The sequence below is a fragment of the Oreochromis aureus genome, linkage group 3, assembly GCF_013358895.1.
Source record: "Oreochromis aureus strain Israel breed Guangdong linkage group 3, ZZ_aureus, whole genome shotgun sequence".
In the NCBI taxonomy this organism is placed as follows: Eukaryota; Metazoa; Chordata; class Actinopteri; order Cichliformes; family Cichlidae; genus Oreochromis; species Oreochromis aureus.
The window spans coordinates 128,528,678-128,543,896 of NC_052944.1; the positions used below are offsets into that span (position 1 = coordinate 128,528,678).

Below are 15,219 nucleotides of genomic sequence, written 5' to 3' on the forward strand. Positions count from 1 at the left end.
GGTGTGCCATGTGACCTGAAACTTTGGTACAAACCCATCATAATCATTCTGTTAACACTGTTTTTTAACACTGTTTGTGTTGCTGTTCAGCAGTTTAAAATGTTTTAGATTGGATTACATGGAATGAATTTGAGTTCTCTTGGGGTTTTTCGTCTGTTTCGTTCTTAGCAGATTTTTTTCCCCCATATTGTTGAATTCCACTTACCACATTTCTGGTCATATGACATCCCGAGTGCCCAGTTAAAAAAATCCCCACAGTTAATTCAACATTAAAACAAAATAAAAATATGTTAAATAAACAAAGGTTTGCTCTGTAATGAAATATTAAATAAGCATACATTGTACAGAGCACTAACAATGAAAACAATCCTTTAGCCTGTTGATCAGAGAGAGGCAGTCATTATGTCCATTTAAAACCTGTAATCAAAGAGCACAACGTTTCTGTGAAACTATAAAGTTCCAGATGATCCTCATCATGTCCAGTGACTTCAGAGTGGATCCTCCCTGTCATCCGGCCAGTGTTTGATGTGTGGCAAGCAGCACAGAAGCAGGATAGCTGAGGACTTTAAAAGAAGAGCAGAAAACAGGAACATATATAGTTGTAAATGTAAATACCGGTGATACTTGTCAAAGGGAATAAAATAATGAAAATGTTAACTTACACACTCATTTAGGGAGGATCTTGACACTGCACAGAGGAGGCACAGTCAGTCTGGCAATGATGGTGATCTCCAGGGATGTTGTCCTGCAGCAACATTCCTGCCAACTGGCCATATGATCCAGAGTAGTTGGTTTGTAATGAACAGAAAGGTGTATATGTTAGGTAGTGTGCACTTAGAGCTGGTCCTAAGAAACAAACACATCCTGTAATAAACTGAATACCTTTAGTAGTGCTGCTGCAAATATAAAGCCCTTCTATCATGAGTGGTTTCAAAGAAGGTGTTTTGGAGGCTCAGTCACAGAAACTGTGCAGTCTGTTCAGTCCTGAGTGTCTCAGCTCTGAAGGGGATGGATCACAGAGGGAAACACCTGAGTACAGACATTAAAATACACTCAAAATAACACTCCTAAGGTCAAGTGAAAACACAATTTAAACACTTTACAAAGAATTAATACATGTTTTCATGGAAATAATGTCATTAACCCCTTTTGTTGTGAGTAAATCTCACCGACTGCTTGTGGGACAAGCTAGAAGGAGGACTTATCACAGAATCTCTCCTGTGCTCCAGATGTGAAGTCTCACGCTCTGATCGTACGGCGATGAAGATGGTGATGATGAAGCCTCTCTGATCTGTGGCATTACAGTTTCTGGCTGCTATGTGCTTCACACTGTTGGATTTTACATGTGAAGCTTGGAGAAGACACAGGAGGACAGTGTCTCTCTTGAAAAGAAAAAAGAAAAAAAAGAAACCTAACAACCTCCCACCGCACCCCCCCATTCAACTCCCACCTACCCACTCCACTCAACTCCCCAGCCTCACACCATCCAATGTCTATACAAATGTAGGGTATCAGCTGGTAACAAAAAGCAAGTGCAACATATGTAGTACATATGTAACACTGCTGAAACATTTCTGGCCAGAAATGTGCATTTATCAACCCAGACCCACCCTGATAAATGCACTGGCTGAAACATGATAAAAGCTCATAAAAATGTATGTTTCATCGTAAGATTTGTCCAAAAATATAATCATATACTTTTGAAAAAGTTTAAAGATTATAACAAACTGAAATCAATAACATTTTGTAAATATTATTTCTAACTTAAACTGTTTTTGGTTTGTGTTGGTTTCTTAGAAAATAGATAAACTGGCTTAACTGTCATTATTGCTGTAATTAGGTTTTCTTTTCTTTTTCTTTTTTAAAAAAAAACAAACAACCGTTAGTCTGTGTTGTTCTCTCAGAAACAATGAAGAAGCTGTTGAACATTTATGTGTTGTGTGGGCAATCCTCTGGTCCACCCTCCCTCCCTCCCAGCCACAGTGAGACTGGGGCAGCCTGGCAGGATTTTGAAGCCTGGCTGCAGAGAGGATATGCCTACACTGTTCGTTTTAAACTGCTATATTTGATTTTTCTGACATTCATAGATTACTGATTTTTAGATTTTCTGTAATAAATAAAATTGTCATCTTTTACTGATATCATTACTTTATTCATTTAATTATATTTTATGTAAAAAGAATTCAAACATTATACTGCAATGCAGGGCGTTTTTTCTTAAGTCAACTTTTAAATGTCGCTCTACTTTCTTAAGTCATTCAGAAATATAGAAATTACTTACTGTAGTCAAAGATCTAGATCATGAATCATCACAGGACAATACACAGTATACAGGGTCATGGTAACTATGGTAGGTCTTCATGACTCCAGAATGGAGACATCGCACTGGCTGAGAAATGAAAATTAGGTCAAGCAGCGTGTTCTTCTCTGTGGTAGGGGCAGTGATGACCTGTGCGTATCCCCTAGATTCAAACAGCTCCAGGATTGGTTTGTTTGCACTGGATAAAACATTCTCATTAAAATCACCACACACTATGATGGGATGACAGTCCATGATCTCTAATGAGTCTAATAGGCTTACCAGGTTTTTCAGGAATGGCCTCAGAGTGTAGTCTGGAGGTCTGTACACAACTGCAATCAGAGCACTGACTGGTGCTTCAACCTTTAAAGCCAGAAATTCAAGGTCAGTTACATTATGGATGTACTGTTTTTCATGCACTTGAATGTCACTTTTCACATAAACAGCAACTCCACCACCACTTCTGTTTGCCATCTGGGGAAAGTTTGTGTAGGACAGGTGTCTGTTGCGTTTGAACAAATTGTAATTTTCCAAGTGGAGACTCTCTGCGACAAAAGAGCCCTGCAGGTGTGTTTCTGTTAGGCACAAAACATCTGCTAGACACAATTCATGGTGACTCTTGATGTCATTAATGTGAGCTGGCAGTCCCTCTGTATTATGATGAACAATGGTGAAAACGTCTGACCTGCTCAGTGTTTGTCTCGTGTGTAGAAGAGGCATCATGTCATCAAGGTTGGCTTGTCTCATGTTCTCAAGTGCTGCAGTGATTTCTGGGTTGGTGAATATTTTTTTCTCCTCCATATCAAGAAGATACAGTCCACTGAGAGACGTCACTCTACTGACAGCTACGTAGGCCATGCCGGGCTCAAAAATGCTCTTAAGAGAGACAACAGCTGATGTGGTTGTCATACCCTGTACCTTATGTATTGTACATGCAAAGGCCAGCTTCACTGGGAACTGTCTTCGTACCACTCCTTTCTGCTTTAGATTCTCTTCTGCTCTCTCAATGTACACCATGTCATCTGCTGGTGTGCGGTTATTCTTTCCAGATGTCTCAATATCCATTTTAAGTCCAAGCTTGATGATGTGTTGGTCATTTTCAGAGTAAACTACTCTAAGTAGTTTTCCAAAAGCTCCATTAACCAAACCATTTTGTATGTCAACGTTTCTGGTGAGCATGACACGAGCTCCTTCTGCAACTTTCAGTGTGTCTGGTAACTCGTTTTACCTCCTTTCAATGGTTTGTCTTGAAGTGCCATTCTGCCAGTTCTAGGATCTTTCTATAATCATCTGCATGGATGTCAATGATATGAGTATGGAGCAGAGCCAGTGTTGCAGAGTTGTGTGCATCCACTTCTTTATTAGTTGCAAAAATGTGCAACGCATCAGTCGGACAAAGGGCTGGTTCAGTTATGACCTGTGACAACAAATTTCTATCTGCTTCACAAAGCTCATCCAACTTTCCTTTCACACGAATTCTGTTCAGCATCTCAGCAAAGACAACATCATCTTTCTGACGATAATCTCAGTCAGAGTGATCATCTGAAAATGCTCCCGCCACAGGTCGATCTCGGACGGGTCGTGCACACAGAGAGGTTTAGACTGTCGCACTGGGGTAGCTGATAGAAGTCTCCAACAGCAATGACTGACATTCCTCCAAAGGGTCTCCGAGTCCCTTTGATCTGTTTGAGTCTTGCATCTACATATGCAAAGAGATGTCTTGACACCATAGACACTTCGTCAATGACGATTATTTCAGCATTCAAAAGTTCTGATCTGACTTCATCCAGCTGATTGCCAAGTCCCTGAATGGGAGGTTTTAAGCTTCTAGGCAGCTTGAGTAGAGAATGCAGTGTTGTTCCAGAAATGTTAAATGCTGCAGTCCCAGTGAAAGCAGTTAACAGGACAGTGGGTTTTGATATGTCAACGTCGTCTGCATATCTGGGCACTTTGCTCAGTATCTTAGATGCTTCTGAGTAGATGCATTTGATAAGATGTGATTTTCCTGTTCCAGCACCACCATTAATATAAAAGAAAAACTGCTCTGGATTTAGAGCACAGACTCTTTTAATGCACCAGATTCTAACTGCATAAAATATGCAGGCTTGCTTCTTATTCAGATTCTGAAACATCTGACGTAACAATGTGGGATCAATAGCAGGGGGTTCCCTGATGGCTCTGACTTCTGTTGAAGCATCAGCCTGACGGCTGTAGTCAGGCACGTCTTCCTGTTCATTTTCATTGTCTCGCTCTCTTTCTTGTTCAACAAGTGGCAACCTTACGAGATCTGATTCAGGTGCCAGATTACACCATTCGTCAGTCACACCTCTGTTCTGCTCATATTCCTCAACAGCGCTCTCAATCTCCTCACTGTTTTTTCTCATATTTTCTCTGTTTCTTTTGACAATGTGTTGCACGTACTCAAGACGGTCAGTACCTGGTAGCTGTACACAGCCAGCACCATAGAAAGCCTGATAGGTTGGCAACGATGGCGTTTTCAGTTCGTGGTCTGAACGATGAGGAAGGTACAGTTTAAGCAGTCTTCCGTAATATTGCTCTGGATGTTTTTCTTGTGAGCAGCGGTGAAATCTGATGATAGCAGGCTTATCATTTTTGCGCCTTTGCACAAATCCCATCTCATTGAGAAGGGCAAAACATCTTTACCTTTTGTCTGTTGGCCATAGACAATCCTGCAAGTAGCAGCAAAGTCTGCCATGCACATCTCCTCATACTCTGGTGTTTCAGGTCTGGCTTTGTATTTGTCATTCAAAGATGTCATCCAAACATTGGAAGACTCAGGTGTTGTGTTGTCCAGAACTGACAGGGACGACTCATTTTCACAGGATTATCATCAGTTGGAATGAATATTACAGCACGTAAACATTGCTTCATGTGAAGACCACATGCACGAGCAACACATTCCTGTGCACTGATCTCTCGCTTCTTTGAATATGCCTGCATGACGGCTCTCATTTCATCACACTCATTTACACTGTCTTTATGGGAGTTCTCAATGACAGTTTTCAGGTACTCAGATAGCCCGCCTCTTTTTTGATATATATTTCATTAAATAATTTGCAGCTACCGAAAGCATCTAGAACAAAGCTTATGTCGATATTACTGTTCCAGGCTTCAAGCAGATGTGGATTATAGCTGTTTATCCAAGAGTCTTTTGGATCACGCTTTAGTATGATCGTACTCCTTGTGTTCATTTTATTCAGGTATCGCTCATATTCTGCATGTGTCAACTTGCATCGAGCCAAGAGCTGCTCTAAACTCATGGAAGCAGTTTCAGGTTCATTCAGCAGCTGGTTCAGTGGTCTGAGCTTGTTCTTTGCCGTTTCTACTTCCAGTTCATCATCCTCACTGGGTCTTGTGATCATTGTCTCATTGCAGGGTGGTTTGGGAAAACCAAAACGGCACCCAGAGCTTAAACTCCTAAAGCACGTCTTTGTGTGGTTCTTACTGTGTTTTTGCACTTCTGTTACTTTCTTGTACAGTTCAGGTTGTTTATGTGGATCAGGCAGCTGAGCTGTGATGTATTTGTTTATAAAATCAACAACAGTTTGATCATCATCCTCCTCAAACACAGGAGCACCTTCTACCCACAGGAGACAGTGTATGTGTGGGCTTCCTCTGTGCTGAAACTCGACTCTGTAAAAGTAGTCAATGACTTTGCCAAGTGGCTGTGCAGGAGATAAGAGTAAATCTCTGAATAATGCTTCAACTCTCTTGTCAAACATGCGCATTGTTGTGACAGGATTGCTTCTCAGGATGTCACACTTTGCTGACCAGTCGAGTGCTTCAAAGTTCACTTGTTCACCTTGCTGCCTTGTTATTGCCTCAATCACTTCAGGCCAGCGCATTTCAGCAGCTGAAAATGTGCAAAAGAACGTGGGAGTTCCCAACTGTCTGATCATGGCAAAAAGATCTCTTGTTGTTTTCTCCCAATAGGCTGGGGTTCCTCTCAGAGGCTGCATGAATCTCACTGCATCTTTATTTCTCACCAGTTTCTCCACCTCATGTTTATCTTGTAACATGCCTGAGGTTATTTTTCTCCCATCTCTGGTCAAAGGCTTTGCCTTCCTTAACTGTATTGTCATGCTGGAAGTAGCCAAATGTATTTCAGTCACAAACTGTGCAAAGAACAAATAGTTTGTGTCTCTCGCAAAACAATCATCAATGCAGAAAAGTCTTGATTTGAAATACCCACTGGGGGATACTTTGATCAGCCTTCTTTCATCCAGTGTGTTTTGGCCTGTAGGAAACTGCACAGGAAGGCCATGGCCTCCAGTTTAGGTGTTTTGAAAAACTTATTGGATTGTTTCTCTCTGCAGGAGCAACAGAGTAGATTCCTTCACTGAAACATAATATCTCCTCAGCCACATCAGGGGGCTGCAAACAGGACTCGAGTGCAAAACCACCATTAGTCAGTCCATCTGCTTGCTCTGAATCATCTCTCATCTGCTCATGTGATTGTTCACCATCACAGGGTAACATGTCAATATCCTGTTCATTTTTATTTTGTGCTTCACTCAGTGCATTTTTCTCACAGCTGTCAATTTCCATTAAATCAGCCTCATCATAATCGTCCTCATTCATGTTTTCATCATCATCCTCCTCATCTTCATCAGGAAGTGTTGGATCACACAGCTCAGCATCATCTCTGATGCTCACATCCTTATACTGTGGATGAATCTGCTTGAGTTTATGCAGTGCTTGCACAAGTTTAGACCAGCTTACAGTCTGAAACAGCTGATGACCTTAGTAAGACAAGCGTCTCTTCAGTTTTACTCTCATCACCTGAGAATTAATTCTCAATCGAGGCAATGCTTCTACAGTTTCCTGTACCTCTGATGGGACACAGACCACATTTCCTCTAATTGCTCTTTGTCTGCCTTTGGGAAGAGGAATAATCTTGGCAAATGGTATGCACTTGGCTATGAGATGTCTCTCCAGTATGTTGAGATCTGACAATTCAGGTGGAATATCAGCAAGATCCAGTTTATTGGCAACAGCAAGTGCTGGCATGGATCATTTTTAAGATGATTGTGGCAGGTGTGACAAATCCACTCTCTCTTTCTCTCATCAGGCACATTGCACTGCTCATTTCTGCAGTTTTCATCACAAACATGAACAAACCTTCCTGTCAAACATGTTGCAACCACATGTGGGTTTTTGACATAATTTGACCTTCTGCAGGGTCGTACTTGGTTTGGAAATGAAGCCTTGAAACATACAGTACATGGGTATGATGGTCCAACTTTGATTTGTGATTTGAACACAGATATGGCCTCGTTGATCACACTGTTGTCACTCTCTTGGGTTTGTCTGTTCACCCATCTGTATTTCCTTTTTATTTTCATGGCACATCTCATGTTGTGCATAATCCTAAATGCAAGATTACTTTGATACCTGTCTCGCATTATTTGTTTCATCACTTGTCTCTGTCTCTCTCTGAATTCTAAGTTTTCTCGATACCTTTTAGTGATGTAGCTTTTTTTCTCCTCTCTGAAATCAGTATTTTCATAGTAACGTCTTTTAATATATTGTTTTTGTGAGAATGTCTAACTTTAGCATTCTCACAGTAACGTCTTTTAACATACTGTTGTTGTTTCTTTCTGAATTCAGCATTCGCATGGTAACATCTTTTAATATACTGTTGTTTTTTCTGTCTAACTTCAGGATTGTTTTTATATACCTCGCTTGTGCAAGATTTTTTCTTTTCTTTGTACTCTTTATTTGAAGCATACTTTTGTCGTTCTTTCCTTTTTTGGTTTTCTTTTCTCTGATTTCTGGGTTTCTCTGATGCCATTAATCTTCTTTTCATTTTGTGCCTTTGTTGTTTATTAACTTTTTTCAGTTTTTGTAAAACTATATCAGAAAGGTCACAGGCAGCAACATTTTTATTGCAGCATTTGATTGACATGAAAACCATCCCTTGATGGAAGGAAACTTAATTCACTGCATAGTTCTTCAGTTGGTATATTAGGAGGTTCATTCTGATCTTCATGTGATGTGAACTGAGTCATGTGGACTTCTTTTTGTTTCACCAGTGGTGTACAAATGGACATTTGACAAAAGATGTTCTCAGTCAGATCAGTGGTTGTGTTTCTCCTTGGAGTAAAGGGGTTTGCTTCATCAACAGTTGTATCAGAGTGAGTAGGTGCCACAGCAGTGGCAGCTGTTGGTCTGCAGACTGTGTCTGTGATGGTATCACTCAGGTTGATTGTGCTCATACTGTAAAACTGCACAGGCTTCAGCTCATAGGTACAAGAGGGTGATATCTCCATCTCTTCATAAGAATCTTGGAGCCTCTTAATCATGTCACTGAGGAGTGTGAATTTCAGCATCACAGCTGTACCACGATTACGTGACCATAGTGCTAGAGGAAGACCACTGGGTGTTCTGGGGTGTGGGTCAAAGAACCCATATTTTCCTGATGTGGATCTGAACACTGCGATACACAATCCACTCATAATCAGTAAGGCATACTGCACTCTGACAACAGGCAGCTCAGTCCTGCTTCTAAGCTGAGAAAGGTATCTACTGCTTCTTCTGAAGGTTCGTCAAATGTCCCATACCGGGAAGGCTGTGTCATGTCGACATGATACATAGACCTGTGAGCATCAACTTTGTCTGGCAGCTCATCGGTTGCCAAATGAATACTCTTGGGGAATCTTTTCTTGGCCTCTTTGTACATCACATCACCTTTATCCAAGACCAGATTAAGGTCAACTGTAGACATGTTTTCATTCTCGTGAAGGAAAGCAAGAAATGTGAGTGAGTTACATGTGCACTGACTGTTTCTGGAGTCTCCATATTTAGGATGTGCCTGGCTGTGAGATGCACAGACATGTGTTACAGAGGGCTGGTTTTCAAGGTTCACTCTTTCTGCATGAGATGGCCCTGCCACATCACTGTGATGGCCTCTTTTCACAACATTAGCATAACCGACCTGTGGGGCACTTGACACCTCAGGTTGGTCTCTATGGTTTACCTGATGTTCATTAAATGCATGCTGCAATCCAGTCTTTACAGCATCTGCATAGGATACCTGTTGTACATGTGCAGGAACATGTCGACCTGCCTGTTTGACACCATCAGCATTGGTCTTTCCAGACACACGGTCTTCTGCAGAGCTCTGAGGAAAATCACACTCAGTTTGTTCACATGTTGGTACTTTGTGAAACTCATGGAACTTCTTCCAGCGTTGTTTTGCAGCTTGTGACTTTTTCTGCTTTTTGGCATTTTACACACCTTTAAGTGTTTCTGTTAGTCTTTAGAAAATGTATTCAAAAAACAAGAGTGGCACACAGCAGGAGATGTTTTCTTTGTCTTTATATTTCAGCTTTTATTTCTCAGAAACAATGTCTTTGTTTGTTTGACAGTTTGTCAGTCGAGAGAATATTATGTACTCTCTTTATTGGCTTGGCACAACTTAGCAGCAAGCCCAGAATGAAAAACAGGTAGAGAGAAAATTTAGAAGAGAGAATAGACAGAGCAGGAGAGACACGGCTGGGAAATGACAATCAAACCGTGAATTAGAGTTTTCTTTATTTGTTCAGTTTGTTCTCAGGTAGAGGCAATATGCACTCTTTATTGCTTTAATGGCTTGGCATTTTTCAGCAGCAAGCCAAGAGTGAAAAACAGGTAGAGAGAAAATTTAGCAGAGAGAACAGAGAGAGCAGGAGAGACACGGTTTTGAAATCAAACCGTAGAGTTTTCTTTGTTTGTTCAGTTTGTTCAAAGGTTGAGGCAAAATATGTACTCTTTATTGCTTTATTGGCTTGTGCATTTCTCAGCAGCAAGCCAAAGAGTGAAAAACAGGTAGAGAGAAAATTTAGCAGAGAGAACAGACAGAGCAGGAGAGACACGGCTTTGAAATCAAACCGCAATAAGATTCTTGGTTTGGCAAAATTTCTCACAAACCACAGGGCGAAATACAGATGGAAAGAAGGCAGAGACAACAGGTGGAGCAGGACAGAGGATAGAGGGGATGGGGGTTGGGATGTGACAGAGAAGACTGGAGATCTGGTCCTTGTTCTTCTGCACACTGTGAACAAAAAGAAGAAAAAATAATAATTTTATTAAAATTATATCACATGGTAATTGTATGAACTAATTGTGACTACTGAAAAGGACAAAACAAATATTGAAGCTAAACTGTTGTTGGCTGCCATGTGCAAAAAGTTGCATAATTGGGCACTTTTAAAATAATAAATATTTATTTAAATTCAGCAATAATATTTTTAATACAAATATGATTGAGTGAATCATTAACTAATCACATGTAGTGTGACTACAAAATGTACGAAAAAAAATATTTTAGCCCAATTGTTAAGCTGCACTTATGTGTATTTATTATAAAATTGTGTTTAAAAGGTCTAGTTTGAATGAAAGATTGAACCCATCACTTTACAGCTTATATAAGTCAGATTATTTTGGTATACTTCTCTTACAGTATGTGCACACCTACCAGGCAAAGCACAGATGTCAGTCAAGTTCCTGAAAGTGTAAGACGAGAAATAATATGTTAGTTGTCTGTACAGTGTTATCAGACTAACAGAAATACAAAGCCCACACGACATGATATACTGAACTTATAGTCAGCAGGGTAATTATAGAGTAATATAGCACACCAGCTGACACAGCAACCATTTTGTAATTCAAACTAATTAACTGAAGTATTTCCACTTATGTATGGCTACTGTTAGACTGTTATTAGCATTAGCATTGCTGTTAGCGCTAGCATTCATGCTAGCATAAGCACTTCAGTTAGTGTTAGCACTGCAGCTAGCATTAGCATTGCAGCTAGCGTCAGCATTGCAGCTAGTGTTAGAACTGCTGGTAGTGCTAGTACTCTTACTGTTAAAACTGAGCCACAATGGTAATAATAAAGCTCATTCGTTACTTTTGTCTCACTGATCACCAATAAATATCACAGGAATATTCTTTTTGTCAGTTAACAACTGCTAAGGCTAGTGTTAGCACTATAGCTAGCGTTAGCATTGTTGCTAGCATTAGCATTGAAGCTAGCGTTAGCACTGCTGCTAACAGCAAAACGTCATAAACCGATATAAATGATAGCGAAGGTTATTCTTTTTTGCTTTCTTTATTCTTTGAACTCTATTGAACTTAAAAAGACTTGATATGTGAGTTTAAATGTCAAACATGTATTTTACCATCATAAAATAAAACAGTGCAGTACCGTATTGTACTTACCACAGCAGAGAGCAAAGCGGAATGACGACAGTTGGTGCAGTGATTCGTTAAAGACCGATGAGGCGTTCAGGTAGTGCTTGGAAATTTGAGCATCAGTTTGAACAGCAATATTGAGCATATACATTTCTCTGTCATAGAGAGACAGAGGTAAAAAAAATACACAAGACTCATCAGCATACAAATTGGTACTTTTTGCCTGAGTATTAGCAAATGAGTGACATACAGAGAAAGAGGGCAACTGGCATTAAACGAGAAAATAAAAAGTATTTCATCTTGAATTGTTTTGTGGGTTTTATTTTAAGACTACTTTGAGTGTATTCGTAGGGAGAAAAACTATACAGACTAAAACAGAGACATTAAATGAGATTACATCATTTAAAATGTGGGAAAATCCACTACAGACAGGTAGATGCTGTGAGCTTTAATTATCCAGTCAGAAAGGATTATTTAAAAGTCATCAACTGACTCCAACTGCCCAGATCTGAAAAACCTGTGTGCAGAAGACAAGTCCACCAATACACAATAAGCTTGAATTTAAAAGGCCAAGGAGAATGCTCTATTCAGTCGGCTTATACTAACTGCTGACATACTTTTAATCTGTGGCAAAACCCTGTCAAATCTGACTTGTTGAACCTGTTGACTAAATCTAACTCCAACCGCTTTGTTGTAACAGAAATTTTTAAGATGAATCAACAGACATTTTTACATTTAACCTTGGCAGAGTGAGACAGAGCTCATTAAGCAGGCAGGTGTGAGCCTGGTTGCTATAGTGACTGCACCCAATGGCTCCATACACACACACAGACATGCACCTCACTTTTGCTGCTTAAAATGAACAGAAAAGTCAGGCCGAAACAAATCGTTCCCAAATGAAAAGTACTGGTCCTGTTGACGAAATTCTTTCACCGTGAGCGGCAGCAATGTCCAGTCTACTGAATTCTCAGTTTTCATGCCTGTGGAGTTTATTATATGGACGTGGTGACAGTGTAAAAACACCATGCTCTTCTGATTTTCAAACGAACCTTCTGAGCCATTTTAACATTAGAGTCTATGGAGGAGTTGGAGGGAGGAGGCTGTGCTTTGGTGACATTTATGAAAGAACCATAACACCTAGTACAATAATAAACACATTGGATGAAAGAGGACAGTGATGGCTACGTTTTGAGGGTAAAATCATACCTGAAGAGCAAACGCTGATGACACAGCAGCAGTTTTAAAAAAGATTTTAAGATTAATTTTCTTGCTCCTCTCACTCTAGCAGTTGAGCTGTCTCACTCTAGCAGCAACATTCCGTCCCATACACACCCATTATAAACTGAAACGGGTGAAAAAACATCATGAAACTTAAACTGGAACTGAAGAAAAAGTATAACAGATATTGAAAAGATAAATACAAGTTGAATAGTTGAATGTCTTGTCTTCGTTTTAAAGTTTGAATGGTGGCTCTATGTCAACGTATGTTGAAGTAGATACAGTTTGAAAATGAGTAAGTTGAATGAGGATTTGAAGGGTCTCCCCATTGAAATACATGGGAAATTTTGTTGAAAAAGTTGAATAAAATTAAAATATAAATGTTATAAATGAGAAAAATAGAAGCAGTCATGTCCAAAAGAAGTGGAATCTAACGGTGTTTGAATGGTTTTTCTAAGTTGAACGGTTTTGAAGGAGATAGAATACAAAAAACGTACGGAAGAATAAAATAGAACTAGAAAGTGCATTTTCTGAAGAAACTGCAGTGTGAATGCTTGAATCTGAATGTATTCACTGAAATACATTAATTGCTGAATTTTAAGTTAAAAATGTTGAATGAGATGACAAATACAGAAATTTGCACCTGCAAACAAAAAAGCTGAACTGCTAAAAGCTGACAAGCACAGAGAAGAAGTTGGAAAATAGCTGAAAATGTTTTAATTGTAAATTAGAAAAAATAAGAAATGAGAAAAGACAATTTAGAGTCAGATAACATCTGAATGAATATTAAAAGTTCATATTCTTTGAATCACTGAATGACTAAAATGTGATCCCTCCACTTGAATTCACACAGTTTAAAAAGTTTAAATGTCTGAGCTTTGAAAGACATGGTGTTGGAAAGAGAAGAACGATGGCGACGTTTTGAGGGTAAAATGATGGCTGTAGAGCAAACACTGTGGACACAGCAGCAGTTGAAAGAGAAGTGTTTAAGATGAATCTTGGCACAGTGAGAGACAGAGCTCGTTAGGCAGGCAGGTGTGAGCCTGGTTGCTATAGTGACTGCACCCAATGGCTCAGTACACACACGCACACAGACATGCACCTCACTTTTGCTGCTTAAAATGAACAGAAAAGTCAGGCCGAAACAAATCGTTCCCAAATGAAAAGTACAGGTCCTATTGACGAAATTCTTTCACCGTTAGCGGCAGCAATGTCCAGTCTACCTAATTCTCAGTTTTCATGCCTGTGGAGTTTATTATATGGACGTGGTAACAGTGTAAAAACACCATGCTCTTCTGATTTTCAAACGAACCTTCTGAGCCATTTTAACATTAGAGTCTATGGAGGAGTTGGAGGGAGGAGGCTGTGCTTTGGTGAGATTTATGAAAGAACCGTAACACCTAGTACAATAGTAAACACATTGGATGAAAGAGGACAGCGATTGCTACGTTTTGAGGGTAAAATCATACCTGTAGAGCAAACGCTGCGGACACAGCAGCAGTTTTAAAAAATATTTTAAGATTAATTTTTTCGCTCCTCTCACTCTAGCAGTTCAGCTGTCTCACTCTAGCCCCAACATTCCGTCCCATACACACCCATTATAAACTCTGAAACAGCTGAAAAACATCATGAAACTTAAACTGGAACTGAAGAAAAAGTATAACAGATATTGAAAAGATAAATACAAGTTGAATAGTTGAATGTCTTGTCTTCGTTTTAAAGTTTGAATGGTAGCTCTATGTCAACGTATGTTGAAGTAGATACAGTTTGAAAATGAGTAAGTTGAATGAGGATCTGAAGGGTCTCCCCATTGAAATACATGGGAAATTTTTGTTGAAAAAAGTTGAATAATTTTAAAAATATAAATGTTATAAATGAGAAAAGTAGAAGCAGTCATGTCCAAAAGAAGAGGAATCTAACGGTGTTTGAATGGTTTTTCTAAGTTGAACGGTTTTGAAGGAGATAGAGTACAAAAAACGTACGGAATCTATAATAATAAAATAGAATAACTAGAAAGTGCATTTTCTGAAGAAACTGCAGTGTGAATGCTTGAATCTGAATATATGCACTGAAAAGAATTAATTGCTGAATTTTAAGTTAAAAATGTTGAATGAGATGAAAAATACAGAGTTTTTAACCTAAAAACAAAAGTGCAGAACTTTTGAAAGCTGATGTTCACACAACAGAAGTTGGAAAATAGCTGAAAAGTTTTTAAATTAAAATTTGGAAAACCTAAGAAATGAGAACAGAAAATTTAGAGTCAGAAAACATCTGAATGAATATTAAAAGTTCATATTCTTTGAATCACTGAATGACTAAAGTGTAATCCTCCACTTGGATCCACACACTTTTAAAGGTTTACATCTCTGAGCTTTGAAAGACATGCTGTTGGAAATAGAACAACGATGGCTTCGTTTTGAGGGTAAAATGATGGCTGTAGAGCAAACACTGTGGACACAGCAGCAGTTGAAAGAGAAGTGTTTAAGATGAATATTGGCACAGTG

The 15,219-nt window shown here is 39.3% G+C and overlaps 1 long non-coding RNA gene across 1 annotated transcript; it reads right to left on the reverse strand.

Moving 5' to 3' along the window:
* Positions 1-367: 367 nt before the first annotated feature.
* On the reverse strand, positions 368-1,367 carry LOC120438075. The gene is made up of 3 exons (XR_005611647.1): positions 883-1,367; positions 663-766; positions 368-563 (listed from the first exon to the last, which is right to left on the reverse strand). It is a non-coding gene; the product is annotated as an uncharacterized LOC120438075 (long non-coding RNA).
* Between the last annotated feature and the right edge of the window lie 13,852 nt (positions 1,368-15,219).